The sequence below is a fragment of the Schistocerca americana genome, chromosome 7 (genome assembly GCF_021461395.2).
Source record: "Schistocerca americana isolate TAMUIC-IGC-003095 chromosome 7, iqSchAmer2.1, whole genome shotgun sequence".
Taxonomy (NCBI): Eukaryota; Metazoa; Arthropoda; class Insecta; order Orthoptera; family Acrididae; genus Schistocerca; species Schistocerca americana.
In genome coordinates, this window is record NC_060125.1 from 45731430 (window position 1) to 45759136 (window position 27707).

The 27707-nt window shown below is 50.1% G+C and overlaps 13 non-coding genes across 13 annotated transcripts; all 13 read right to left on the bottom strand.

Moving 5' to 3' along the window:
* Positions 1–3788: 3788 nt before the first annotated feature.
* On the bottom strand, positions 3789–3872 carry Trnal-uaa. Its single transcript has one exon. It is a non-coding gene; the product is annotated as a tRNA-Leu (tRNA).
* Positions 3873–5660: 1788 nt separating this feature from the next.
* Trnal-uaa lies at positions 5661–5744 on the bottom strand. Its single transcript has one exon. It is a non-coding gene; the product is annotated as a tRNA-Leu (tRNA).
* Positions 5745–7532: 1788 nt separating this feature from the next.
* On the bottom strand, positions 7533–7616 carry Trnal-uaa. The gene has a single exon. It is a non-coding gene; the product is annotated as a tRNA-Leu (tRNA).
* A 1788-nt stretch (positions 7617–9404) lies between these two features.
* On the bottom strand, positions 9405–9488 carry Trnal-uaa. Its single transcript has one exon. It is a non-coding gene; the product is annotated as a tRNA-Leu (tRNA).
* Positions 9489–11276: 1788 nt separating this feature from the next.
* Positions 11277–11360, bottom strand: Trnal-uaa. The gene has a single exon. It is a non-coding gene; the product is annotated as a tRNA-Leu (tRNA).
* Positions 11361–13148: 1788 nt separating this feature from the next.
* On the bottom strand, positions 13149–13232 carry Trnal-uaa. Its single transcript has one exon. It is a non-coding gene; the product is annotated as a tRNA-Leu (tRNA).
* Positions 13233–15020: 1788 nt separating this feature from the next.
* Positions 15021–15104, bottom strand: Trnal-uaa. The gene has a single exon. It is a non-coding gene; the product is annotated as a tRNA-Leu (tRNA).
* Positions 15105–16892: 1788 nt separating this feature from the next.
* Trnal-uaa lies at positions 16893–16976 on the bottom strand. The gene has a single exon. It is a non-coding gene; the product is annotated as a tRNA-Leu (tRNA).
* Positions 16977–18764: 1788 nt separating this feature from the next.
* Trnal-uaa lies at positions 18765–18848 on the bottom strand. The gene has a single exon. It is a non-coding gene; the product is annotated as a tRNA-Leu (tRNA).
* Positions 18849–20636: 1788 nt separating this feature from the next.
* Trnal-uaa lies at positions 20637–20720 on the bottom strand. The gene has a single exon. It is a non-coding gene; the product is annotated as a tRNA-Leu (tRNA).
* Positions 20721–22508: 1788 nt separating this feature from the next.
* Trnal-uaa lies at positions 22509–22592 on the bottom strand. The gene has a single exon. It is a non-coding gene; the product is annotated as a tRNA-Leu (tRNA).
* A 1788-nt stretch (positions 22593–24380) lies between these two features.
* Positions 24381–24464, bottom strand: Trnal-uaa. The gene has a single exon. It is a non-coding gene; the product is annotated as a tRNA-Leu (tRNA).
* Positions 24465–26252: 1788 nt separating this feature from the next.
* Trnal-uaa lies at positions 26253–26336 on the bottom strand. The gene has a single exon. It is a non-coding gene; the product is annotated as a tRNA-Leu (tRNA).
* Between the last annotated feature and the right edge of the window lie 1371 nt (positions 26337–27707).

The window sequence follows — 27707 nt, forward strand, 5'->3', positions numbered from 1 at the left end:
AAAGATCAAGGGAGTATGTTAGTTTCAGAATGTTTAAAATGCATTGTCAAATGTGTGGTTCGCACCCACGCTCCCTTACGTGAACCAGAGGTTAAATCTGGCGCCTTAGACCGCTCGGCCAATCTGACGTGCGAGGAAAGAGCTCCAGAGACTTCAATCTCTAGCAATATCTCAAAGAACCTCGCTGCGAAACCTGTTTCTTTTTTCGGTAGGATGGAATTATGTCAGTTTTAGAAAATTTAAGACGCAATGTCAGACGTGGCGTAGGAAATGCACCCTCCCATTCGGGAACCAATGTGGCGCGTTGGACCGCATTCTTCCGTCGTTTCCAGTTTGAACTGTAACTAGCAAAACTGTATTTAGTAATAGGAACATTTTCACAATGATGCAAAGAAAACTAGATATTAGCCAACGGCAAATAAGGCCGTTTCCTAGCAACAGCCACGCTGTGCATTACGCACTCGTGGGAAGCCAATGAAATACTTCCCGTGAGGCTCAAACTGTCGTCCTTCACTTTACAATACTTAGGCACTGCCCCGGTGGTACCGACGCGTACATACTGTAACGTCTTTGGATCGTCAGTGAGTACTTCATATTAGAAATTTCGTGTTCGCCCTGATGTGCATTAAAGGGCAGATTCTTCAGTAAAAGTTAGTTCTGCGCTCAGTTTCAGTATATGGCCCTAGCAGCACCAGGAAAACGGGTTCAGATGTGCTCGCCTTCCACTCGGCGTTGAGCGCCTACAGCGAGATTGCCTTCGGCCTCTGGCGCCAGGAGGGAAGGCGACACATCACGGCGCAAGCAGCGCGTAGCAGAAGGCGGTGGTGGTGTGTCGGTCAGCATGATTGCTTCCCAAGTAGCTGACCCGGGTTCGAAACCCGGACACCGCACGGAAGTTGTCTTCTTTACTCAGGAGAGTGTTTCCAACGCTCGCGATCGTCGAATTTCCGAACTGTCGTGTTACGAATGGTTTTCCTTCGCCACTCGTCCCGCTCCGCCTAGGCTAGTACGGATTGCAATTCACAGCATCGTGTGTCCCCATGTGTCGACTTGTCTCGACTTTGCTCGGCTGACGCGAAAGCTGACGCTTGCAAATGGGCGTATATGTAGAGGACAGGCGCTAGAAACGACTGGGAGAGACCAACTCGACAAACGCACAACGGACCCTTTCATTTGACTGTGGCCGCAGGTTCGCGAATTTGCGTCCCGAGAGGCAAGAGAGGGGTCAGCGTGCTGGACCGTATCATTACCTCGCAGCAACACCGAAAACTAAGGGAACAGGCAAAATTAAAGAATCCAACAGCACGCAGACTTCTTAGTTAGCCACCGAGCCGTGTACTAAGCACGTAAAAACGCTGCTTAACTTCGGTGATCGGACGAGAACCCGTGTCGTCAGCGTGGCACACAAGTCGGCGAGAACGTTTCCAGACGTGCGGACATCCTAGTCCTTGTACAGATCACTTGGGATTTGCCTGGCAGTCTCTCGCGCTGCCTTTTAGGGAAGCAATATGGAATAGCCCTTGGTGGGATCTAACCCATAGCCTTCCCGTTGTTAGCATGACACACTAACTTAGTGAGCTTACTGCCCACGCAATACGGCCGCTTCAGAACTCCAGCACCTGAGCCACCGTTTCATCTATCTTTATTAAGGCCTTTCGATTCATTTAAACACGTATGCGTTGCTGTTGAGGTTTTCTCGCTGTCGCTTGGAACCCAGGGCCACAGCACAACAACAACGGAGACGTCCCCGAGAAGAGCTACACCTCGACGCAGGAAAAGTATGTTCCGCTATTTCTTTTCGACCGCTCGGGCTGTCACTGTCGTCTCTAGTTAAATCTGCATGGCGTGTTTCTGCATAATTTACTTGTTCTGAAAGATCAAGGGAGTATGTTAGTTTCAGAATGTTTAAAATGCATTGTCAAATGTGTGGTTCGCACCCACGCTCCCTTACGTGAACCAGAGGTTAAATCTGGCGCCTTAGACCGCTCGGCCAATCTGACGTGCGAGGAAAGAGCTCCAGAGACTTCAATCTCTAGCAATATCTCAAAGAACCTCGCTGCGAAACCTGTTTCTTTTTTCGGTAGGATGGAATTATGTCAGTTTTAGAAAATTTAAGACGCAATGTCAGACGTGGCGTAGGAAATGCACCCTCCCATTCGGGAACCAATGTGGCGCGTTGGACCGCATTCTTCCGTCGTTTCCAGTTTGAACTGTAACTAGCAAAACTGTATTTAGTAATAGGAACATTTTCACAATGATGCAAAGAAAACTAGATATTAGCCAACGGCAAATAAGGCCGTTTCCTAGCAACAGCCACGCTGTGCATTACGCACTCGTGGGAAGCCAATGAAATACTTCCCGTGAGGCTCAAACTGTCGTCCTTCACTTTACAATACTTAGGCACTGCCCCGGTGGTACCGACGCGTACATACTGTAACGTCTTTGGATCGTCAGTGAGTACTTCATATTAGAAATTTCGTGTTCGCCCTGATGTGCATTAAAGGGCAGATTCTTCAGTAAAAGTTAGTTCTGCGCTCAGTTTCAGTATATGGCCCTAGCAGCACCAGGAAAACGGGTTCAGATGTGCTCGCCTTCCACTCGGCGTTGAGCGCCTACAGCGAGATTGCCTTCGGCCTCTGGCGCCAGGAGGGAAGGCGACACATCACGGCGCAAGCAGCGCGTAGCAGAAGGCGGTGGTGGTGTGTCGGTCAGCATGATTGCTTCCCAAGTAGCTGACCCGGGTTCGAAACCCGGACACCGCACGGAAGTTGTCTTCTTTACTCAGGAGAGTGTTTCCAACGCTCGCGATCGTCGAATTTCCGAACTGTCGTGTTACGAATGGTTTTCCTTCGCCACTCGTCCCGCTCCGCCTAGGCTAGTACGGATTGCAATTCACAGCATCGTGTGTCCCCATGTGTCGACTTGTCTCGACTTTGCTCGGCTGACGCGAAAGCTGACGCTTGCAAATGGGCGTATATGTAGAGGACAGGCGCTAGAAACGACTGGGAGAGACCAACTCGACAAACGCACAACGGACCCTTTCATTTGACTGTGGCCGCAGGTTCGCGAATTTGCGTCCCGAGAGGCAAGAGAGGGGTCAGCGTGCTGGACCGTATCATTACCTCGCAGCAACACCGAAAACTAAGGGAAAAGGCAAAATTAAAGAATCCAACAGCACGCAGACTTCTTAGTTAGCCACCGAGCCGTGTACTAAGCACGTAAAAACGCTGCTTAACTTCGGTGATCGGACGAGAACCCGTGTCGTCAGCGTGGCACACAAGTCGGCGAGAACGTTTCCAGACGTGCGGACATCCTAGTCCTTGTACAGATCACTTGGGATTTGCCTGGCAGTCTCTCGCGCTGCCTTTTAGGGAAGCAATATGGAATAGCCCTTGGTGGGATCTAACCCATAGCCTTCCCGTTGTTAGCATGACACACTAACTTAGTGAGCTTACTGCCCACGCAATACGGCCGCTTCAGAACTCCAGCACCTGAGCCACCGTTTCATCTATCTTTATTAAGGCCTTTCGATTCATTTAAACACGTATGCGTTGCTGTTGAGGTTTTCTCGCTGTCGCTTGGAACCCAGGGCCACAGCACAACAACAACGGAGACGTCCGTGAGAAGAGCTACACCTCGACGCAGGAAAAGTATGTTCCGCTATTTCTTTTCGACCGCTCGGGCTGTCACTGTCGTCTCTAGTTAAATCTGCATGGCGTGTTTCTGCATAATTTACTTGTTCTGAAAGATCAAGGGAGTATGTTAGTTTCAGAATGTTTAAAATGCATTGTCAAATGTGTGGTTCGCACCCACGCTCCCTTACGGGAACCAGAGCTTAAATCTGGCGCCTTAGACCGCTCGGCCAATCTGACGTGCGAGGAAAGAGCTCCAGAGACTTCAATCTCTAGCAATATCTCAAAGAACCTCGCTGCGAAACCTGTTTCTTTTTTCGGTAGGATGGAATTATGTCAGTTTTAGAAAATTTAAGACGCAATGTCAGACGTGGCGTAGGAAATGCACCCTCCCATTCGGGAACCAATGTGGCGCGTTGGACCGCATTCTTCCGTCGTTTCCAGTTTGAACTGTAACTAGCAAAACTGTATTTAGTAATAGGAACATTTTCACAATGATGCAAAGAAAACTAGATATTAGCCAACGGCAAATAAGGCCGTTTCCTAGCAACAGCCACGCTGTGCATTACGCACTCGTGGGAAGCCAATGAAATACTTCCCGTGAGGCTCAAACTGTCGTCCTTCACTTTACAATACTTAGGCACTGCCCCGGTGTTACCGACGCGTACATACTGTAACGTCTTTGGATCGTCAGTGAGTACTTCATATTAGAAATTTCGTGTTCGCCCTGATGTGCATTAAAGGGCAGATTCTTCAGTAAAAGTTAGTTCTGCGCTCAGTTTCAGTATATGGCCCTAGCAGCACCAGGAAAACGGGTTCAGATGTGCTCGCCTTCCACTCGGCGTTGAGCGCCTACAGCGAGATTGCCTTCGGCCTCTGGCGCCAGGAGGGAAGGCGACACATCACGGCGCAAGCAGCGCGTAGCAGAAGGCGGTGGTGGTGTGTCGGTCAGCATGATTGCTTCCCAAGTAGCTGACCCGGGTTCGAAACCCGGACACCGCACGGAAGTTGTCTTCTTTACTCAGGAGAGTGTTTCCAACGCTCGCGATCGTCGAATTTCCGAACTGTCGTGTTACGAATGGTTTTCCTTCGCCACTCGTCCCGCTCCGCCTAGGCTAGTACAGATTGCAATTCACAGCATCGTGTGTCCCCATGTGTCGACTTGTCTCGACTTTGCTCGGCTGACGCGAAAGCTGACGCTTGCAAATGGGCGTATATGTAGAGGACAGGCGCTAGAAACGACTGGGAGAGACCAACTCGACAAACGCACAACGGACCCTTTCATTTGACTGTGGCCGCAGGTTCGCGAATTTGCGTCCCGAGAGGCAAGAGAGGGGTCAGCGTGCTGGACCGTATCATTACCTCGCAGCAACACCGAAAACTAAGGGAAAAGGCAAAATTAAAGAATCCAACAGCACGCAGACTTCTTAGTTAGCCACCGAGCCGTGTACTTAGCACGTAAAAACGCTGCTTAACTTCGGTGATCGGACGAGAACCCGTGTCGTCAGCGTGGCACACAAGTCGGCGAGAACGTTTCCAGACGTGCGGACATCCTAGTCCTTGTACAGATCACTTGGGATTTGCCTGGCAGTCTCTCGCGCTGCCTTTTAGGGAAGCAATATGGAATAGCCCTTGGTGGGATCTAACCCATAGCCTTCCCGTTGTTAGCATGACACACTAACTTAGTGAGCTTACTGCCCACGCAATACGGCCGCTTCAGAACTCCAGCACCTGAGCCACCGTTTCATCTATCTTTATTAAGGCCTTTCGATTCATTTAAACACGTATGCGTTGCTGTTGAGGTTTTCTCGCTGTCGCTTGGAACCCAGGGCCACAGCACAACAACAACGGAGACGTCCGTGAGAAGAGCTACACCTCGACGCAGGAAAAGTATGTTCCGCTATTTCTTTTCGACCGCTCGGGCTGTCACTGTCGTCTCTAGTTAAATCTGCATGGCGTGTTTCTGCATAATTTACTTGTTCTGAAAGATCAAGGGAGTATGTTAGTTTCAGAATGTTTAAAATGCATTGTCAAATGTGTGGTTCGCACCCACGCTCCCTTACGGGAACCAGAGCTTAAATCTGGCGCCTTAGACCGCTCGGCCAATCTGACGTGCGAGGAAAGAGCTCCAGAGACTTCAATCTCTAGCAATATCTCAAAGAACCTCGCTGCGAAACCTGTTTCTTTTTTCGGTAGGATGGAATTATGTCAGTTTTAGAAAATTTAAGACGCAATGTCAGACGTGGCGTAGGAAATGCACCCTCCCATTCGGGAACCAATGTGGCGCGTTGGACCGCATTCTTCCGTCGTTTCCAGTTTGAACTGTAACTAGCAAAACTGTATTTAGTAATAGGAACATTTTCACAATGATGCAAAGAAAACTAGATATTAGCCAACGGCAAATAAGGCCGTTTCCTAGCAACAGCCACGCTGTGCATTACGCACTCGTGGGAAGCCAATGAAATACTTCCCGTGAGGCTCAAACTGTCGTCCTTCACTTTACAATACTTAGGCACTGCCCCGGTGGTACCGACGCGTACATACTGTAACGTCTTTGGATCGTCAGTGAGTACTTCATATTAGAAATTTCGTGTTCGCCCTGATGTGCATTAAAGGGCAGATTCTTCAGTAAAAGTTAGTTCTGCGCTCAGTTTCAGTATATGGCCCTAGCAGCACCAGGAAAACGGGTTCAGATGTGCTCGCCTTCCACTCGGCGTTGAGCGCCTACAGCGAGATTGCCTTCGGCCTCTGGCGCCAGGAGGGAAGGCGACACATCACGGCGCAAGCAGCGCGTAGCAGAAGGCGGTGGTGGTGTGTCGGTCAGCATGATTGCTTCCCAAGTAGCTGACCCGGGTTCGAAACCCGGACACCGCACGGAAGTTGTCTTCTTTACTCAGGAGAGTGTTTCCAACGCTCGCGATCGTCGAATTTCCGAACTGTCGTGTTACGAATGGTTTTCCTTCGCCACTCGTCCCGCTCCGCCTAGGCTAGTACGGATTGCAATTCACAGCATCGTGTGTCCCCATGTGTCGACTTGTCTCGACTTTGCTCGGCTGACGCGAAAGCTGACGCTTGCAAATGGGCGTATATGTAGAGGACAGGCGCTAGAAACGACTGGGAGAGACCAACTCGACAAACGCACAACGGACCCTTTCATTTGACTGTGGCCGCAGGTTCGCGAATTTGCGTCCCGAGAGGCAAGAGAGGGGTCAGCGTGCTGGACCGTATCATTACCTCGCAGCAACACCGAAAACTAAGGGAAAAGGCAAAATTAAAGAATCCAACAGCACGCAGACTTCTTAGTTAGCCACCGAGCCGTGTACTAAGCACGTAAAAACGCTGCTTAACTTCGGTGATCGGACGAGAACCCGTGTCGTCAGCGTGGCACACAAGTCGGCGAGAACGTTTCCAGACGTGCGGACATCCTAGTCCTTGTACAGATCACTTGGGATTTGCCTGGCAGTCTCTCGCGCTGCCTTTTAGGGAAGCAATATGGAATAGCCCTTGGTGGGATCTAACCCATAGCCTTCCCGTTGTTAGCATGACACACTAACTTAGTGAGCTTACTGCCCACGCAATACGGCCGCTTCAGAACTCCAGCACCTGAGCCACCGTTTCATCTATCTTTATTAAGGCCTTTCGATTCATTTAAACACGTATGCGTTGCTGTTGAGGTTTTCTCGCTGTCGCTTGGAACCCAGGGCCACAGCACAACAACAACGGAGACGTCCGTGAGAAGAGCTACACCTCGACGCAGGAAAAGTATGTTCCGCTATTTCTTTTCGACCGCTCGGGCTGTCACTGTCGTCTCTAGTTAAATCTGCATGGCGTGTTTCTGCATAATTTACTTGTTCTGAAAGATCAAGGGAGTATGTTAGTTTCAGAATGTTTAAAATGCATTGTCAAATGTGTGGTTCGCACCCACGCTCCCTTACGGGAACCAGAGCTTAAATCTGGCGCCTTAGACCGCTCGGCCAATCTGACGTGCGAGGAAAGAGCTCCAGAGACTTCAATCTCTAGCAATATCTCAAAGAACCTCGCTGCGAAACCTGTTTCTTTTTTCGGTAGGATGGAATTATGTCAGTTTTAGAAAATTTAAGACGCAATGTCAGACGTGGCGTAGGAAATGCACCCTCCCATTCGGGAACCAATGTGGCGCGTTGGACCGCATTCTTCCGTCGTTTCCAGTTTGAACTGTAACTAGCAAAACTGTATTTAGTAATAGGAACATTTTCACAATGATGCAAAGAAAACTAGATATTAGCCAACGGCAAATAAGGCCGTTTCCTAGCAACAGCCACGCTGTGCATTACGCACTCGTGGGAAGCCAATGAAATACTTCCCGTGAGGCTCAAACTGTCGTCCTTCACTTTACAATACTTAGGCACTGCCCCGGTGGTACCGACGCGTACATACTGTAACGTCTTTGGATCGTCAGTGAGTACTTCATATTAGAAATTTCGTGTTCGCCCTGATGTGCATTAAAGGGCAGATTCTTCAGTAAAAGTTAGTTCTGCGCTCAGTTTCAGTATATGGCCCTAGCAGCACCAGGAAAACGGGTTCAGATGTGCTCGCCTTCCACTCGGCGTTGAGCGCCTACAGCGAGATTGCCTTCGGCCTCTGGCGCCAGGAGGGAAGGCGACACATCACGGCGCAAGCAGCGCGTAGCAGAAGGCGGTGGTGGTGTGTCGGTCAGCATGATTGCTTCCCAAGTAGCTGACCCGGGTTCGAAACCCGGACACCGCACGGAAGTTGTCTTCTTTACTCAGGAGAGTGTTTCCAACGCTCGCGATCGTCGAATTTCCGAACTGTCGTGTTACGAATGGTTTTCCTTCGCCACTCGTCCCGCTCCGCCTAGGCTAGTACGGATTGCAATTCACAGCATCGTGTGTCCCCATGTGTCGACTTGTCTCGACTTTGCTCGGCTGACGCGAAAGCTGACGCTTGCAAATGGGCGTATATGTAGAGGACAGGCGCTAGAAACGACTGGGAGAGACCAACTCGACAAACGCACAACGGACCCTTTCATTTGACTGTGGCCGCAGGTTCGCGAATTTGCGTCCCGAGAGGCAAGAGAGGGGTCAGCGTGCTGGACCGTATCATTACCTCGCAGCAACACCGAAAACTAAGGGAAAAGGCAAAATTAAAGAATCCAACAGCACGCAGACTTCTTAGTTAGCCACCGAGCCGTGTACTAAGCACGTAAAAACGCTGCTTAACTTCGGTGATCGGACGAGAACCCGTGTCGTCAGCGTGGCACACAAGTCGGCGAGAACGTTTCCAGACGTGCGGACATCCTAGTCCTTGTACAGATCACTTGGGATTTGCCTGGCAGTCTCTCGCGCTGCCTTTTAGGGAAGCAATATGGAATAGCCCTTGGTGGGATCTAACCCATAGCCTTCCCGTTGTTAGCATGACACACTAACTTAGTGAGCTTACTGCCCACGCAATACGGCCGCTTCAGAACTCCAGCACCTGAGCCACCGTTTCATCTATCTTTATTAAGGCCTTTCGATTCATTTAAACACGTATGCGTTGCTGTTGAGGTTTTCTCGCTGTCGCTTGGAACCCAGGGCCACAGCACAACAACAACGGAGACGTCCGTGAGAAGAGCTACACCTCGACGCAGGAAAAGTATGTTCCGCTATTTCTTTTCGACCGCTCGGGCTGTCACTGTCGTCTCTAGTTAAATCTGCATGGCGTGTTTCTGCATAATTTACTTGTTCTGAAAGATCAAGGGAGTATGTTAGTTTCAGAATGTTTAAAATGCATTGTCAAATGTGTGGTTCGCACCCACGCTCCCTTACGGGAACCAGAGCTTAAATCTGGCGCCTTAGACCGCTCGGCCAATCTGACGTGCGAGGAAAGAGCTCCAGAGACTTCAATCTCTAGCAATATCTCAAAGAACCTCGCTGCGAAACCTGTTTCTTTTTTCGGTAGGATGGAATTATGTCAGTTTTAGAAAATTTAAGACGCAATGTCAGACGTGGCGTAGGAAATGCACCCTCCCATTCGGGAACCAATGTGGCGCGTTGGACCGCATTCTTCCGTCGTTTCCAGTTTGAACTGTAACTAGCAAAACTGTATTTAGTAATAGGAACATTTTCACAATGATGCAAAGAAAACTAGATATTAGCCAACGGCAAATAAGGCCGTTTCCTAGCAACAGCCACGCTGTGCATTACGCACTCGTGGGAAGCCAATGAAATACTTCCCGTGAGGCTCAAACTGTCGTCCTTCACTTTACAATACTTAGGCACTGCCCCGGTGGTACCGACGCGTACATACTGTAACGTCTTTGGATCGTCAGTGAGTACTTCATATTAGAAATTTCGTGTTCGCCCTGATGTGCATTAAAGGGCAGATTCTTCAGTAAAAGTTAGTTCTGCGCTCAGTTTCAGTATATGGCCCTAGCAGCACCAGGAAAACGGGTTCAGATGTGCTCGCCTTCCACTCGGCGTTGAGCGCCTACAGCGAGATTGCCTTCGGCCTCTGGCGCCAGGAGGGAAGGCGACACATCACGGCGCAAGCAGCGCGTAGCAGAAGGCGGTGGTGGTGTGTCGGTCAGCATGATTGCTTCCCAAGTAGCTGACCCGGGTTCGAAACCCGGACACCGCACGGAAGTTGTCTTCTTTACTCAGGAGAGTGTTTCCAACGCTCGCGATCGTCGAATTTCCGAACTGTCGTGTTACGAATGGTTTTCCTTCGCCACTCGTCCCGCTCCGCCTAGGCTAGTACGGATTGCAATTCACAGCATCGTGTGTCCCCATGTGTCGACTTGTCTCGACTTTGCTCGGCTGACGCGAAAGCTGACGCTTGCAAATGGGCGTATATGTAGAGGACAGGCGCTAGAAACGACTGGGAGAGACCAACTCGACAAACGCACAACGGACCCTTTCATTTGACTGTGGCCGCAGGTTCGCGAATTTGCGTCCCGAGAGGCAAGAGAGGGGTCAGCGTGCTGGACCGTATCATTACCTCGCAGCAACACCGAAAACTAAGGGAAAAGGCAAAATTAAAGAATCCAACAGCACGCAGACTTCTTAGTTAGCCACCGAGCCGTGTACTAAGCACGTAAAAACGCTGCTTAACTTCGGTGATCGGACGAGAACCCGTGTCGTCAGCGTGGCACACAAGTCGGCGAGAACGTTTCCAGACGTGCGGACATCCTAGTCCTTGTACAGATCACTTGGGATTTGCCTGGCAGTCTCTCGCGCTGCCTTTTAGGGAAGCAATATGGAATAGCCCTTGGTGGGATCTAACCCATAGCCTTCCCGTTGTTAGCATGACACACTAACTTAGTGAGCTTACTGCCCACGCAATACGGCCGCTTCAGAACTCCAGCACCTGAGCCACCGTTTCATCTATCTTTATTAAGGCCTTTCGATTCATTTAAACACGTATGCGTTGCTGTTGAGGTTTTCTCGCTGTCGCTTGGAACCCAGGGCCACAGCACAACAACAACGGAGACGTCCGTGAGAAGAGCTACACCTCGACGCAGGAAAAGTATGTTCCGCTATTTCTTTTCGACCGCTCGGGCTGTCACTGTCGTCTCTAGTTAAATCTGCATGGCGTGTTTCTGCATAATTTACTTGTTCTGAAAGATCAAGGGAGTATGTTAGTTTCAGAATGTTTAAAATGCATTGTCAAATGTGTGGTTCGCACCCACGCTCCCTTACGGGAACCAGAGCTTAAATCTGGCGCCTTAGACCGCTCGGCCAATCTGACGTGCGAGGAAAGAGCTCCAGAGACTTCAATCTCTAGCAATATCTCAAAGAACCTCGCTGCGAAACCTGTTTCTTTTTTCGGTAGGATGGAATTATGTCAGTTTTAGAAAATTTAAGACGCAATGTCAGACGTGGCGTAGGAAATGCACCCTCCCATTCGGGAACCAATGTGGCGCGTTGGACCGCATTCTTCCGTCGTTTCCAGTTTGAACTGTAACTAGCAAAACTGTATTTAGTAATAGGAACATTTTCACAATGATGCAAAGAAAACTAGATATTAGCCAACGGCAAATAAGGCCGTTTCCTAGCAACAGCCACGCTGTGCATTACGCACTCGTGGGAAGCCAATGAAATACTTCCCGTGAGGCTCAAACTGTCGTCCTTCACTTTACAATACTTAGGCACTGCCCCGGTGGTACCGACGCGTACATACTGTAACGTCTTTGGATCGTCAGTGAGTACTTCATATTAGAAATTTCGTGTTCGCCCTGATGTGCATTAAAGGGCAGATTCTTCAGTAAAAGTTAGTTCTGCGCTCAGTTTCAGTATATGGCCCTAGCAGCACCAGGAAAACGGGTTCAGATGTGCTCGCCTTCCACTCGGCGTTGAGCGCCTACAGCGAGATTGCCTTCGGCCTCTGGCGCCAGGAGGGAAGGCGACACATCACGGCGCAAGCAGCGCGTAGCAGAAGGCGGTGGTGGTGTGTCGGTCAGCATGATTGCTTCCCAAGTAGCTGACCCGGGTTCGAAACCCGGACACCGCACGGAAGTTGTCTTCTTTACTCAGGAGAGTGTTTCCAACGCTCGCGATCGTCGAATTTCCGAACTGTCGTGTTACGAATGGTTTTCCTTCGCCACTCGTCCCGCTCCGCCTAGGCTAGTACGGATTGCAATTCACAGCATCGTGTGTCCCCATGTGTCGACTTGTCTCGACTTTGCTCGGCTGACGCGAAAGCTGACGCTTGCAAATGGGCGTATATGTAGAGGACAGGCGCTAGAAACGACTGGGAGAGACCAACTCGACAAACGCACAACGGACCCTTTCATTTGACTGTGGCCGCAGGTTCGCGAATTTGCGTCCCGAGAGGCAAGAGAGGGGTCAGCGTGCTGGACCGTATCATTACCTCGCAGCAACACCGAAAACTAAGGGAAAAGGCAAAATTAAAGAATCCAACAGCACGCAGACTTCTTAGTTAGCCACCGAGCCGTGTACTAAGCACGTAAAAACGCTGCTTAACTTCGGTGATCGGACGAGAACCCGTGTCGTCAGCGTGGCACACAAGTCGGCGAGAACGTTTCCAGACGTGCGGACATCCTAGTCCTTGTACAGATCACTTGGGATTTGCCTGGCAGTCTCTCGCGCTGCCTTTTAGGGAAGCAATATGGAATAGCCCTTGGTGGGATCTAACCCATAGCCTTCCCGTTGTTAGCATGACACACTAACTTAGTGAGCTTACTGCCCACGCAATACGGCCGCTTCAGAACTCCAGCACCTGAGCCACCGTTTCATCTATCTTTATTAAGGCCTTTCGATTCATTTAAACACGTATGCGTTGCTGTTGAGGTTTTCTCGCTGTCGCTTGGAACCCAGGGCCACAGCACAACAACAACGGAGACGTCCGTGAGAAGAGCTACACCTCGACGCAGGAAAAGTATGTTCCGCTATTTCTTTTCGACCGCTCGGGCTGTCACTGTCGTCTCTAGTTTTATCTGCATGGCGTGTTTCTGCATAATTTACTTGTTCTGAAAGATCAAGGGAGTATGTTAGTTTCAGAATGTTTAAAATGCATTGTCAAATGTGTGGTTCGCACCCACGCTCCCTTACGGGAACCAGAGCTTAAATCTGGCGCCTTAGACCGCTCGGCCAATCTGACGTGCGAGGAAAGAGCTCCAGAGACTTCAATCTCTAGCAATATCTCAAAGAACCTCGCTGCGAAACCTGTTTCTTTTTTCGGTAGGATGGAATTATGTCAGTTTTAGAAAATTTAAGACGCAATGTCAGACGTGGCGTAGGAAATGCACCCTCCCATTCGGGAACCAATGTGGCGCGTTGGACCGCATTCTTCCGTCGTTTCCAGTTTGAACTGTAACTAGCAAAACTGTATTTAGTAATAGGAACATTTTCACAATGATGCAAAGAAAACTAGATATTAGCCAACGGCAAATAAGGCCGTTTCCTAGCAACAGCCACGCTGTGCATTACGCACTCGTGGGAAGCCAATGAAATACTTCCCGTGAGGCTCAAACTGTCGTCCTTCACTTTACAATACTTAGGCACTGCCCCGGTGGTACCGACGCGTACATACTGTAACGTCTTTGGATCGTCAGTGAGTACTTCATATTAGAAATTTCGTGTTCGCCCTGATGTGCATTAAAGGGCAGATTCTTCAGTAAAAGTTAGTTCTGCGCTCAGTTTCAGTATATGGCCCTAGCAGCACCAGGAAAACGGGTTCAGATGTGCTCGCCTTCCACTCGGCGTTGAGCGCCTACAGCGAGATTGCCTTCGGCCTCTGGCGCCAGGAGGGAAGGCGACACATCACGGCGCAAGCAGCGCGTAGCAGAAGGCGGTGGTGGTGTGTCGGTCAGCATGATTGCTTCCCAAGTAGCTGACCCGGGTTCGAAACCCGGACACCGCACGGAAGTTGTCTTCTTTACTCAGGAGAGTGTTTCCAACGCTCGCGATCGTCGAATTTCCGAACTGTCGTGTTACGAATGGTTTTCCTTCGCCACTCGTCCCGCTCCGCCTAGGCTAGTACGGATTGCAATTCACAGCATCGTGTGTCCCCATGTGTCGACTTGTCTCGACTTTGCTCGGCTGACGCGAAAGCTGACGCTTGCAAATGGGCGTATATGTAGAGGACAGGCGCTAGAAACGACTGGGAGAGACCAACTCGACAAACGCACAACGGACCCTTTCATTTGACTGTGGCCGCAGGTTCGCGAATTTGCGTCCCGAGAGGCAAGAGAGGGGTCAGCGTGCTGGACCGTATCATTACCTCGCAGCAACACCGAAAACTAAGGGAAAAGGCAAAATTAAAGAATCCAACAGCACGCAGACTTCTTAGTTAGCCACCGAGCCGTGTACTAAGCACGTAAAAACGCTGCTTAACTTCGGTGATCGGACGAGAACCCGTGTCGTCAGCGTGGCACACAAGTCGGCGAGAACGTTTCCAGACGTGCGGACATCCTAGTCCTTGTACAGATCACTTGGGATTTGCCTGGCAGTCTCTCGCGCTGCCTTTTAGGGAAGCAATATGGAATAGCCCTTGGTGGGATCTAACCCATAGCCTTCCCGTTGTTAGCATGACACACTAACTTAGTGAGCTTACTGCCCACGCAATACGGCCGCTTCAGAACTCCAGCACCTGAGCCACCGTTTCATCTATCTTTATTAAGGCCTTTCGATTCATTTAAACACGTATGCGTTGGTGTTGAGGTTTTCTCGCTGTCGCTTGGAACCCAGGGCCACAGCACAACAACAACGGAGACGTCCGTGAGAAGAGCTACACCTCGACGCAGGAAAAGTATGTTCCGCTATTTCTTTTCGACCGCTCGGGCTGTCACTGTCGTCTCTAGTTAAATCTGCATGGCGTGTTTCTGCATAATTTACTTGTTCTGAAAGATCAAGGGAGTATGTTAGTTTCAGAATGTTTAAAATGCATTGTCAAATGTGTGGTTCGAACCCACGCTCCCTTACGGGAACCAGAGCTTAAATCTGGCGCCTTAGACCGCTCGGCCAATCTGACGTGCGAGGAAAGAGCTCCAGAGACTTCAATCTCTAGCAATATCTCAAAGAACCTCGCTGCGAAACCTGTTTCTTTTTTCGGTAGGATGGAATTATGTCAGTTTTAGAAAATTTAAGACGCAATGTCAGACGTGGCGTAGGAAATGCACCCTCCCTTTCGGGAAGCAATGTGGCGCGTTGGACCGCATTCTTCCGTCGTTTCCAGTTTGAACTGTAACTAGCAAAACTGTATTTAGTAATAGGAACATTTTCACAATGATGCAAAGAAAACTAGATATTAGCCAACGGCAAATAAGGCCGTTTCCTAGCAACAGCCACGCTGTGCATTACGCACTCGTGGGAAGCCAATGAAATACTTCCCGTGAGGCTCAAACTGTCGTCCATCACTTTACAATACTTAGGCACTGCCCCGGTGGTACCGACGCGTACATACTGAAACGTCTTTGGATCGTCAGTGAGTACTTCATATTAGAAATTTCGTGTTCGCCCTGATGTGCATTAAAGGGCAGATTCTTCAGTAAAAGTTAGTTCTGCGCTCAGTTTCAGTATATGGCCCTAGCAGCACCAGGAAAACGGGTTCAGATGTGCTCGCCTTCCACTCGGCGTTGAGCGCCTACAGCGAGATTGCCTTCGGCCTCTGGCGCCAGGAGGGAAGGCGACACATCACGGCGCAAGCAGCGCGTAGCAGAAGGCGGTGGTGGTGTGTCGGTCAGCATGATTGCTTCCCAAGTAGCTGACCCGGGTTCGAAACCCGGACACCGCACGGAAGTTGTCTTCTTTACTCAGGAGAGTGTTTCCAACGCTCGCGATCGTCGAATTTCCGAACTGTCGTGTTAAGAATGGTTTTCCTTCGCCACTCGTCCCGCTCCGCCTAGGCTAGTACGGATTGCAATTCACAGCATCGTGTGTCCCCATGTGTCGACTTGTCTCGACTTTGCTCGGCTGACGCGAAAGCTGACGCTTGCAAATGGGCGTATATGTAGAGGATAGGCGCTAGAAACGACTGGGAGAGACCAACTCGACAAACGCACAACGGACCCTTTCATTTGACTGTGGCCGCAGGTTCGCGAATTTGCGTCCCGAGAGGCAAGAGAGGGGTAGGCGTGCTGGACCGTATCATTACCTCGCAGCAACACCGAAAACTAAGGGAAAAGGCAAAATTAAAGAATCCAACAGCACGCAGACTTCTTAGTTAGCCACCGAGCCGTGTACTAAGCACGTAAAAACGCTGCTTAACTTCGGTGATCGGACGAGAACCCGTGTCGCCAGCGTGGCACACAAGTCGGCGAGAACGTTTCCAGACGTGCGGACATCCTAGTCCTTGTACAGATCACTTGGGATTTGCCTGGCAGTCTCTCGCGCTGCCTTTTAGGGAAGCAATATGGAATAGCCCTTGGTGGGATCTAACCCATAGCCTTCCCGTTGTTAGCATGACACACTAACTTAGTGAGCTTACTGCCCACGCAATACGGCCGCTTCAGAACTCCAGCACCTGAGCCACCGTTTCATCTATCTTTATTAAGGCCTTTCGATTCATTTAAACACGTATGCGTTGCTGTTGAGGTTTTCTCGCTGTCGCTTGGAACCCAGGGCCACAGCACAACAACAACGGAGACGTCCGTGAGAAGAGCTACACCTCGACGCAGGAAAAGTATGTTCCGCTATTTCTTTTCGACCGCTCGGGCTGTCACTGTCGTCTCTAGTTAAATCTGCATGGCGTGTTTCTGCATAATTTACTTGTTCTGAAAGATCAAGGGAGTATGTTAGTTTCAGAATGTTTAAAATGCATTGTCAAATGTGTGGTTCGCACCCACGCTCCCTTACGGGAACCAGAGCTTAAATCTGGCGCCTTAGACCGCTCGGCCAATCTGACGTGCGAGGAAAGAGCTCCAGAGACTTCAATCTCTAGCAATATCTCAAAGAACCTCGCTGCGAAACCTGTTTCTTTTTTCGGTAGGATGGAATTATGTCAGTTTTAGAAAATTTAAGACGCAATGTCAGACGTGGCGTAGGAAATGCACCCTCCCATTCGGGAACCAATGTGGCGCGTTGGACCGCATTCTTCCGTCGTTTCCAGTTTGAACTGTAACTAGCAAAACTGTATTTAGTAATAGGAACATTTTCACAATGATGCAAAGAAAACTAGATATTAGCCAACGGCAAATAAGGCCGTTTCCTAGCAACAGCCACGCTGTGCATTACGCACTCGTGGGAAGCCAATGAAATACTTCCCGTGAGGCTCAAACTGTCGTCCTTCACTTTACAATACTTAGGCACTGCCCCGGTGGTACCGACGCGTACATACTGAAACGTCTTTGGATCGTCAGTGAGTACTTCATATTAGAAATTTCGTGTTCGCCCTGATGTGCATTAAAGGGCAGATTCTTCAGTAAAAGTTAGTTCTGCGCTCAGTTTCAGTATATGGCCCTAGCAGCACCAGGAAAACGGGTTCAGATGTGCTCGCCTTCCACTCGGCGTTGAGCGCCTACAGCGAGATTGCCTTCGGCCTCTGGCGCCAGGAGGGAAGGCGACACATCACGGCGCAAGCAGCGCGTAGCAGAAGGCGGTGGTGGTGTGTCGGTCAGCATGATTGCTTCCCAAGTAGCTGACCCGGGTTCGAAACCCGGACACCGCACGGAAGTTTTCTTCTTTACTCAGGAGAGTGTTTCCAACGCTCGCGATCGTCGAATTTCCGAACTGTCGTGTTACGAATGGTTTTCCTTCGCCACTCGTCCCGCTCCGCCTAGGCTAGTACGGATTGCAATTCACAGCATCGTGTGTCCCCATGTGTCGACTTGTCTCGACTTTGCTCGGCTGACGCGAAAGCTGACGCTTGCAAATGGGCGTATATGTAGAGGATAGGCGCTAGAAACGACTGGGAGAGACCAACTCGACAAACGCACAACGGACCCTTTCATTTGACTGTGGCCGCAGGTTCGCGAATTTGCGTCCCGAGAGGCAAGAGAGGGGTAGGCGTGCTGGACCGTATCATTACCTCGCAGCAACACCGAAAACTAAGGGAAAAGGCAAAATTAAAGAATCCAACAGCACGCAGACTTCTTAGTTAGCCACCGAGCCGTGTACTAAGCACGTAAAAACGCTGCTTAACTTCGGTGATCGGACGAGAACCCGTGTCGCCAGCGTGGCACACAAGTCGGCGAGAACGTTTCCAGACGTGCGGACATCCTAGTCCTTGTACAGATCACTTGGGATTTGCCTGGCAGTCTCTCGCGCTGCCTTTTAGGGAAGCAATATGGAATAGCCCTTGGTGGGATCTAACCCATAGCCTTCCCGTTGTTAGCATGACACACTAACTTAGTGAGCTTACTGCCCACGCAATACGGCCGCTTCAGAACTCCAGCACCTGAGCCACCGTTTCATCTATCTTTATTAAGGCCTTTCGATTCATTTAAACACGTATGCGTTGCTGTTGAGGTTTTCTCGCTGTCGCTTGGAACCCAGGGCCACAGCACAACAACAACGGAGACGTCCGTGAGAAGAGCTACACCTCGACGCAGGAAAAGTATGTTCCGCTATTTCTTTTCGACCGCTCGGGCTGTCACTGTCGTCTCTAGTTAAATCTGCATGGCGTGTTTCTGCATAATTTACTTGTTCTGAAAGATCAAGGGAGTATGTTAGTTTCAGAATGTTTAAAATGCATTGTCAAATGTGTGGTTCGCACCCACGCTCCCTTACGGGAACCAGAGCTTAAATCTGGCGCCTTAGACCGCTCGGCCAATCTGACGTGCGAGGAAAGAGCTCCAGAGACTTCAATCTCTAGCAATATCTCAAAGAACCTCGCTGCGAAACCTGTTTCTTTTTTCGGTAGGATGGAATTATGTCAGTTTTAGAAAATTTAAGACGCAATGTCAGACGTGGCGTAGGAAATGCACCCTCCCATTCGGGAACCAATGTGGCGCGTTGGACCGCATTCTTCCGTCGTTTCCAGTTTGAACTGTAACTAGCAAAACTGTATTTAGTAATAGGAACATTTTCACAATGATGCAAAGAAAACTAGATATTAGCCAACGGCAAATAAGGCCGTTTCCTAGCAACAGCCACGCTGTGCATTACGCACTCGTGGGAAGCCAATGAAATACTTCCCGTGAGGCTCAAACTGTCGTCCTTCACTTTACAATACTTAGGCACTGCCTCGGTGGTACCGACGCGTACATACTGAAACGTCTTTGGATCGTCAGTGAGTACTTCATATTAGAAATTTCGTGTTCGCCCTGATGTGCATTAAAGGGCAGATTCTTCAGTAAAAGTTAGTTCTGCGCTCAGTTTCAGTATATGGCCCTAGCAGCACCAGGAAAACGGGTTCAGATGTGCTCGCCTTCCACTCGGCGTTGAGCGCCTACAGCGAGATTGCCTTCGGCCTCTGGCGCCAGGAGGGAAGGCGACACATCACGGCGCAAGCAGCGCGTAGCAGAAGGCGGTGGTGGTGTGTCGGTCAGCATGATTGCTTCCCAAGTAGCTGACCCGGGTTCGAAACCCGGACACCGCACGGAAGTTGTCTTCTTTACTCAGGAGAGTGTTTCCAACGCTCGCGATCGTCGAATTTCCGAACTGTCGTGTTAAGAATGGTTTTCCTTCGCCACTCGTCCCGCTCCGCCTAGGCTAGTACGGATTGCAATTCACAGCATCGTGTGTCCCCATGTGTCGACTTGTCTCGACTTTGCTCGGCTGACGCGAAAGCTGACGCTTGCAAATGGGCGTATATGTAGAGGATAGGCGCTAGAAACGACTGGGAGAGACCAACTCGACAAACGCACAACGGACCCTTTCATTTGACTGTGGCCGCAGGTTCGCGAATTTGCGTCCCGAGAGGCAAGAGAGGGGTAGGCGTGCTGGACCGTATCATTACCTCGCAGCAACACCGAAAACTAAGGGAAAAGGCAAAATTAAAGAATCCAACAGCACGCAGACTTCTTAGTTAGCCACCGAGCCGTGTACTAAGCACGTAAAAACGCTGCTTAACTTCGGTGATCGGACGAGAACCCGTGTCGCCAGCGTGGCACACAAGTCGGCGAGAACGTTTCCAGACGTGCGGACATCCTAGTCCTTGTACAGATCACTTGGGATTTGCCTGGCAGTCTCTCGCGCTGCCTTTTAGGGAAGCAATATGGAATAGCCCTTGGTGGGATCTAACCCATAGCCTTCCCGTTGTTAGCATGACACACTAACTTAGTGAGCTTACTGCCCACGCAATACGGCCGCTTCAGAACTCCAGCACCTGAGCCACCGTTTCATCTATCTTTATTAAGGCCTTTCGATTCATTTAAACACGTATGCGTTGGTGTTGAGGTTTTCTCGCTGTCGCTTGGAACCCAGGGCCACAGCACAACAACAACGGAGACGTCCGTGAGAAGAGCTACACCTCGACGCAGGAAAAGTATGTTCCGCTATTTCTTTTCGACCGCTCGGGCTGTCACTGTCGTCTCTAGTTAAATCTGCATGGCGTGTTTCTGCATAATTTACTTGTTCTGAAAGATCAAGGGAGTATGTTAGTTTCAGAATGTTTAAAATGCATTGTCAAATGTGTGGTTCGCACCCACGCTCCCTTACGGGAACCAGAGCTTAAATCTGGCGCCTTAGACCGCTCGGCCAATCTGACGTGCGAGGAAAGAGCTCCAGAGACTTCAATCTCTAGCAATATCTCAAAGAACCTCGCTGCGAAACCTGTTTCTTTTTTCGGTAGGATGGAATTATGTCAGTTTTAGAAAATTTAAGACGCAATGTCAGACGTGGCGTAGGAAAAGCACCCTCCCTTTCGGGAAGCAATGTGGCGCGTTGGACCGCATTCTTCCGTCGTTTCCAGTTTGAACTGTAACTAGCAAAACTGTATTTAGTAATAGGAACATTTTCACAATGATGCAAAGAAAACTAGATATTAGCCAACGGCAAATAAGGCCGTTTCCTAGCAACAGCCACGCTGTGCATTACGCACTCGTGGGAAGCCAATGAAATACTTCCCGTGAGGCTCAAACTGTCGTCCATCACTTTACAATACTTAGGCACTGCCCCGGTGGTACCGACGCGTACATACTGAAACGTCTTTGGATCGTCAGTGAGTACTTCATATTAGAAATTTCGTGTTCGCCCTGATGTGCATTAAAGGGCAGATTCTTCAGTAAAAGTTAGTTCTGCGCTCAGTTTCAGTATATGGCCCTAGCAGCACCAGGAAAACGGGTTCAGATGTGCTCGCCTTCCACTCGGCGATGAGCGCCTACAGCGAGATTGCCTTCGGCCTCTGGCGCCAGGAGGGAAGACGACACATCACGGCGCAAGCAGCGCGTAGCAGAAGGCGGTGGTGGTGTGTCGGTCAGCATGATTGCTTCCCAAGTAGCTGACCCGGGTTCGAAACCCGGACACCGCACGGAAGTTGTCTTCTTTACTCAGGAGAGTGTTTCCAACGCTCGCGATCGTCGAATTTCCGAACTGTCGTGTTAAGAATGGTTTTCCTTCGCCACTCGTCCCGCTCCGCCTAGGCTAGTACGGATTGCAATTCACAGCATCGTGTGTCCCCATGTGTCGACTTGTCTCGACTTTGCTCGGCTGACGCGAAAGCTGACGCTTGCAAATGGGCGTATATGTAGAGGATAGGCGCTAGAAACGACTGGGAGAGACCAACTCGACAAACGCACAACGGACCCTTTCATTTGACTGTGGCCGCAGGTTCGCGAATTTGCGTCCCGAGAGGCAAGAGAGGGGTAGGCGTGCTGGACCGTATCATTACCTCGCAGCAACACCGAAAACTAAGGGAAAAGGCAAAATTAAAGAATCCAACAGCACGCAGACTTCTTAGTTAGCCACCGAGCCGTGTACTAAGCACGTAAAAACGCTGCTTAACTTCGGTGATCGGACGAGAACCCGTGTCGCCAGCGTGGCACACAAGTCGGCGAGAACGTTTCCAGACGTGCGGACATCCTAGTCCTTGTACAGATCACTTGGGATTTGCCTGGCAGTCTCTCGCGCTGCCTTTTAGGGAAGCAATATGGAATAGCCCTTGGTGGGATCTAACCCATAGCCTTCCCGTTGTTAGCATGACACACTAACTTAGTGAGCTTACTGCCCACGCAATACGGCCGCTTCAGAACTCCAGCACCTGAGCCACCGTTTCATCTATCTTTATTAAGGCCTTTCGATTCATTTAAACACGTATGCGTTGCTGTTGAGGTTTTCTCGCTGTCGCTTGGAACCCAGGGCCACAGCACAACAACAACGGAGACGTCCGTGAGAAGAGCTACACCTCGACGCAGGAAAAGTATGTTCCGCTATTTCTTTTCGACCGCTCGGGCTGTCACTGTCGTCTCTAGTTAAATCTGCATGGCGTGTTTCTGCATAATTTACTTGTTCTGAAAGATCAAGGGAGTATGTTAGTTTCAGAATGTTTAAAATGCATTGTCAAATGTGTGGTTCGCACCCACGCTCCCTTACGGGAACCAGAGCTTAAATCTGGCGCCTTAGACCGCTCGGCCAATCTGACGTGCGAGGAAAGAGCTCCAGAGACTTCAATCTCTAGCAATATCTCAAAGAACCTCGCTGCGAAACCTGTTTCTTTTTTCGGTAGGATGGAATTATGTCAGTTTTAGAAAATTTAAGACGCAATGTCAGACGTGGCGTAGGAAATGCACCCTCCCATTCGGGAACCAATGTGGCGCGTTGGACCGCATTCTTCCGTCGTTTCCAGTTTGAACTGTAACTAGCAAAACTGTATTTAGTAATAGGAACATTTTCACAATGATGCAAAGAAAACTAGATATTAGCCAACGGCAAAGAAGGCCGTTTCCTAGCAACAGCCACGCTGTGCATTACGCACTCGTGGGAAGCCAATGAAATACTTCCCGTGAGGCTCAAACTGTCGTCCTTCACTTTACAATACTTAGGCACTGCCCCGGTGGTACCGACGCGTACATACTGAAACGTCTTTGGATCGTCAGTGAGTACTTCATATTAGAAATTTCGTGTTCGCCCTGATGTGCATTAAAGGGCAGATTCTTCAGTAAAAGTTAGTTCTGCGCTCAGTTTCAGTATATGGCCCTAGCAGCACCAGGAAAACGGGTTCAGATGTGCTCGCCTTCCACTCGGCGTTGAGCGCCTACAGCGAGATTGCCTTCGGCCTCTGGCGCCAGGAGGGAAGGCGACACATCACGGCGCAAGCAGCGCGTAGCAGAAGGCGGTGGTGGTGTGTCGGTCAGCATGATTGCTTCCCAAGTAGCTGACCCGGGTTCGAAACCCGGACACCGCACGGAAGTTGTCTTCTTTACTCAGGAGAGTGTTTCCAACGCTCGCGATCGTCGAATTTCCGAACTGTCGTGTTACGAATGGTTTTCCTTCGCCACTCGTCCCGCTCCGCGTAGGCTAGTACGGATTGCAATTCACAGCATCGTGTGTCCCCATGTGTCGACTTGTCTCGACTTTGCTCGGCTGACGCGAAAGCTGACGCTTGCAAATGGGCGTATATGTAGAGGACAGGCGCTAGAAACGACTGGGAGAGACCAACTCGACAAACGCACAACGGACCCTTTCATTTGACTGTGGCCGCAGGTTCGCGAATTTGCGTCCCGAGAGGCAAGAGAGGGGTCAGCGTGCTGGACCGTATCATTACCTCGCAGCAACACCGAAAACTAAGGGAAAAGGCAAAATTAAAGAATCCAACAGCACGCAGACTTCTTAGTTAGCCACCGAGCCGTGTACTAAGCACGTAAAAACGCTGCTTAACTTCGGTGATCGGACGAGAACCCGTGTCGCCAGCGTGGCACACAAGTCGGCGAGAACGTTTCCAGACGTGCGGACATCCTAGTCCTTGTACAGATCACTTGGGATTTGCCTGGCAGTCTCTCGCGCTGCCTTTTAGGGAAGCAATATGGAATAGCCCTTGGTGGGATCTAACCCATAGCCTTCCCGTTGTTAGCATGACACACTAACTTAGTGAGCTTACTGCCCACGCAATACGGCCGCTTCAGAACTCCAGCACCTGAGCCACCGTTTCATCTATCTTTATTAAGGCCTTTCGATTCATTTAAACACGTATGCGTTGCTGTTGAGGTTTTCTCGCTGTCGCTTGGAACCCAGGGCCACAGCACAACAACAACGGAGACGTCCGTGAGAAGAGCTACACCTCGACGCAGGAAAAGTATGTTCCGCTATTTCTTTTCGACCGCTCGGGCTGTCACTGTCGTCTCTAGTTAAATCTGCATGGCGTGTTTCTGCATAATTTACTTGTTCTGAAAGATCAAGGGAGTATGTTAGTTTCAGAATGTTTAAAATGCATTGTCAAATGTGTGGTTCGCACCCACGCTCCCTTACGGGAACCAGAGCTTAAATCTGGCGCCTTAGACCGCTCGGCCAATCTGACGTGCGAGGAAAGAGCTCCAGAGACTTCAATCTCTAGCAATATCTCAAAGAACCTCGCTGCGAAACCTGTTTCTTTTTTCGGTAGGATGGAATTATGTCAGTTTTAGAAAATTTAAGACGCAATGTCAGACGTGGCGTAGGAAATGCACCCTCCCTTTCGGGAACCAATGTGGCGCGTTGGACCGCATTCTTCCGTCGTTTCCAGTTTGAACTGTAACTAGCAAAACTGTATTTAGTAATAGGAACATTTTCACAATGATGCAAAGAAAACTAGATATTAGCCAACGGCAAATAAGGCCGTTTCCTAGCAACAGCCACGCTGTGCATTACGCACTCGTGGGAAGCCAATGAAATACTTCCCGTGAGGCTCAAACTGTCGTCCTTCACTTTACAATACTTAGGCACTGCCCCGGTGGTACCGACGCGTACATACTGAAACGTCTTTGGATCGTCAGTGAGTACTTCATATTAGAAATTTCGTGTTCGCCCTGATGTGCATTAAAGGGCAGATTCTTCAGTAAAAGTTAGTTCTGCGCTCAGTTTCAGTATATGGCCCTAGCAGCACCAGGAAAACGGGTTCAGATGTGCTCGCCTTCCACTCGGCGTTGAGCGCCTACAGCGAGATTGCCTTCGGCCTCTGGCGCCAGGAGGGAAGGCGACACATCACGGCGCAAGCAGCGCGTAGCAGAAGGCGGTGGTGGTGTGTCGGTCAGCATGATTGCTTCCCAAGTAGCTGACCCGGGTTCGAAACCCGGACACCGCACGGAAGTTGTCTTCTTTACTCAGGAGAGTGTTTCCAACGCTCGCGATCGTCGAATTTCCGAACTGTCGTGTTAAGAATGGTTTTCCTTCGCCACTCGTCCCGCTCCGCCTAGGCTAGTACGGATTGCAATTCACAGCATCGTGTGTCCCCATGTGTCGACTTGTCTCGACTTTGCTCGGCTGACGCGAAAGCTGACGCTTGCAAATGGGCGTATATGTAGAGGACAGGCGCTAGAAACGACTGGGAGAGACCAACTCGACAAACGCACAACGGACCCTTTCATTTGACTGTGGCCGCAGGTTCGCGAATTTGCGTCCCGAGAGGCAAGAGAGGGGTCAGCGTGCTGGACCGTATCATTACCTCGCAGCAACACCGAAAACTAAGGGAAAAGGCAAAATTAAAGAATCCAACAGCACGCAGACTTCTTAGTTAGCCACCGAGCCGTGTACTAAGCACGTAAAAACGCTGCTTAACTTCGGTGATCGGACGAGAACCCGTGTCGTCAGCGTGGCACACAAGTCGGCGAGAACGTTTCCAGACGTGCGGACATCCTAGTCCTTGTACAGATCACTTGGGATTTGCCTGGCAGTCTCTCGCGCTGCCTTTTAGGGAAGCAATATGGAATAGCCCTTGGTGGGATCTAACCCATAGCCTTCCCGTTGTTAGCATGACACACTAACTTAGTGAGCTTACTGCCCACGCAATACGGCCGCTTCAGAACTCCAGCACCTGAGCCACCGTTTCATCTATCTTTATTAAGGCCTTTCGATTCATTTAAACACGTATGCGTTGCTGTTGAGGTTTTCTCGCTGTCGCTTGGAACCCAGGGCCACAGCACAACAACAACGGAGACGTCCGTGAGAAGAGCTACACCTCGACGCAGGAAAAGTATGTTCCGCTATTTCTTTTCGACCGCTCGGGCTGTCACTGTCGTCTCTAGTTAAATCTGCATGGCGTGTTTCTGCATAATTTACTTGTTCTGAAAGATCAAGGGAGTATGTTAGTTTCAGAATGTTTAAAATGCATTGTCAAATGTGTGGTTCGAACCCACGCTCCCTTACGGGAACCAGAGCTTAAATCTGGCGCCTTAGACCGCTCGGCCAATCTGACGTGCGAGGAAAGAGCTCCAGAGACTTCAATCTCTAGCAATATCTCAAAGAACCTCGCTGCGAAACCTGTTTCTTTTTTCGGTAGGATGGAATTATGTCAGTTTTAGAAAATTTAAGACGCAATGTCAGACGTGGCGTAGGAAATGCACCCTCCCTTTCGGGAACCAATGTGGCGCGTTGGACCGCATTCTTCCGTCGTTTCCAGTTTGAACTGTAACTAGCAAAACTGTATTTAGTAATAGGAACATTTTCACAATGATGCAAAGAAAACTAGATATTAGCCAACGGCAAATAAGGCCGTTTCCTAGCAACAGCCACGCTGTGCATTACGCACTCGTGGGAAGCCAATGAAATACTTCCCGTGAGGCTCAAACTGTCGTCCTTCACTTTACAATACTTAGGCACTGCCCCGGTGGTACCGACGCGTACATACTGAAACGTCTTTGGATCGTCAGTGAGTACTTCATATTAGAAATTTCGTGTTCGCCCTGATGTGCATTAAAGGGCAGATTCTTCAGTAAAAGTTAGTTCTGCGCTCAGTTTCAGTATATGGCCCTAGCAGCACCAGGAAAACGGGTTCAGATGTGCTCGCCTTCCACTCGGCGTTGAGCGCCTACAGCGAGATTGCCTTCGGCCTCTGGCGCCAGGAGGGAAGGCGACACATCACGGCGCAAGCAGCGCGTAGCAGAAGGCGGTGGTGGTGTGTCGGTCAGCATGATTGCTTCCCAAGTAGCTGACCCGGGTTCGAAACCCGGACACCGCACGGAAGTTGTCTTCTTTACTCAGGAGAGTGTTTCCAACGCTCGCGATCGTCGAATTTCCGAACTGTCGTGTTACGAATGGTTTTCCTTCGCCACTCGTCCCGCTCCGCCTAGGCTAGTACGGATTGCAATTCACAGCATCGTGTGTCCCCATGTGTCGACTTGTCTCGACTTTGCTCGGCTGACGCGAAAGCTGACGCTTGCAAATGGGCGTATATGTAGAGGATAGGCGCTAGAAACGACTGGGAGAGACCAACTCGACAAACGCACAACGGACCCTTTCATTTGACTGTGGCCGCAGGTTCGCGAATTTGCGTCCCGAGAGGCAAGAGAGGGGTAGGCGTGCTGGACCGTATCATTACCTCGCAGCAACACCGAAAACTAAGGGAAAAGGCAAAATTAAAGAATCCAACAGCACGCAGACTTCTTAGTTAGCCACCGAGCCGTGTACTAAGCACGTAAAAACGCTGCTTAACTTCGGTGATCGGACGAGAACCCGTGTCGTCAGCGTGGCACACAAGTCGGCGAGAACGTTTCCAGACGTGCGGACATCCTAGTCCTTGTACAGATCACTTGGGATTTGCCTGGCAGTCTCTCGCGCTGCCTTTTAG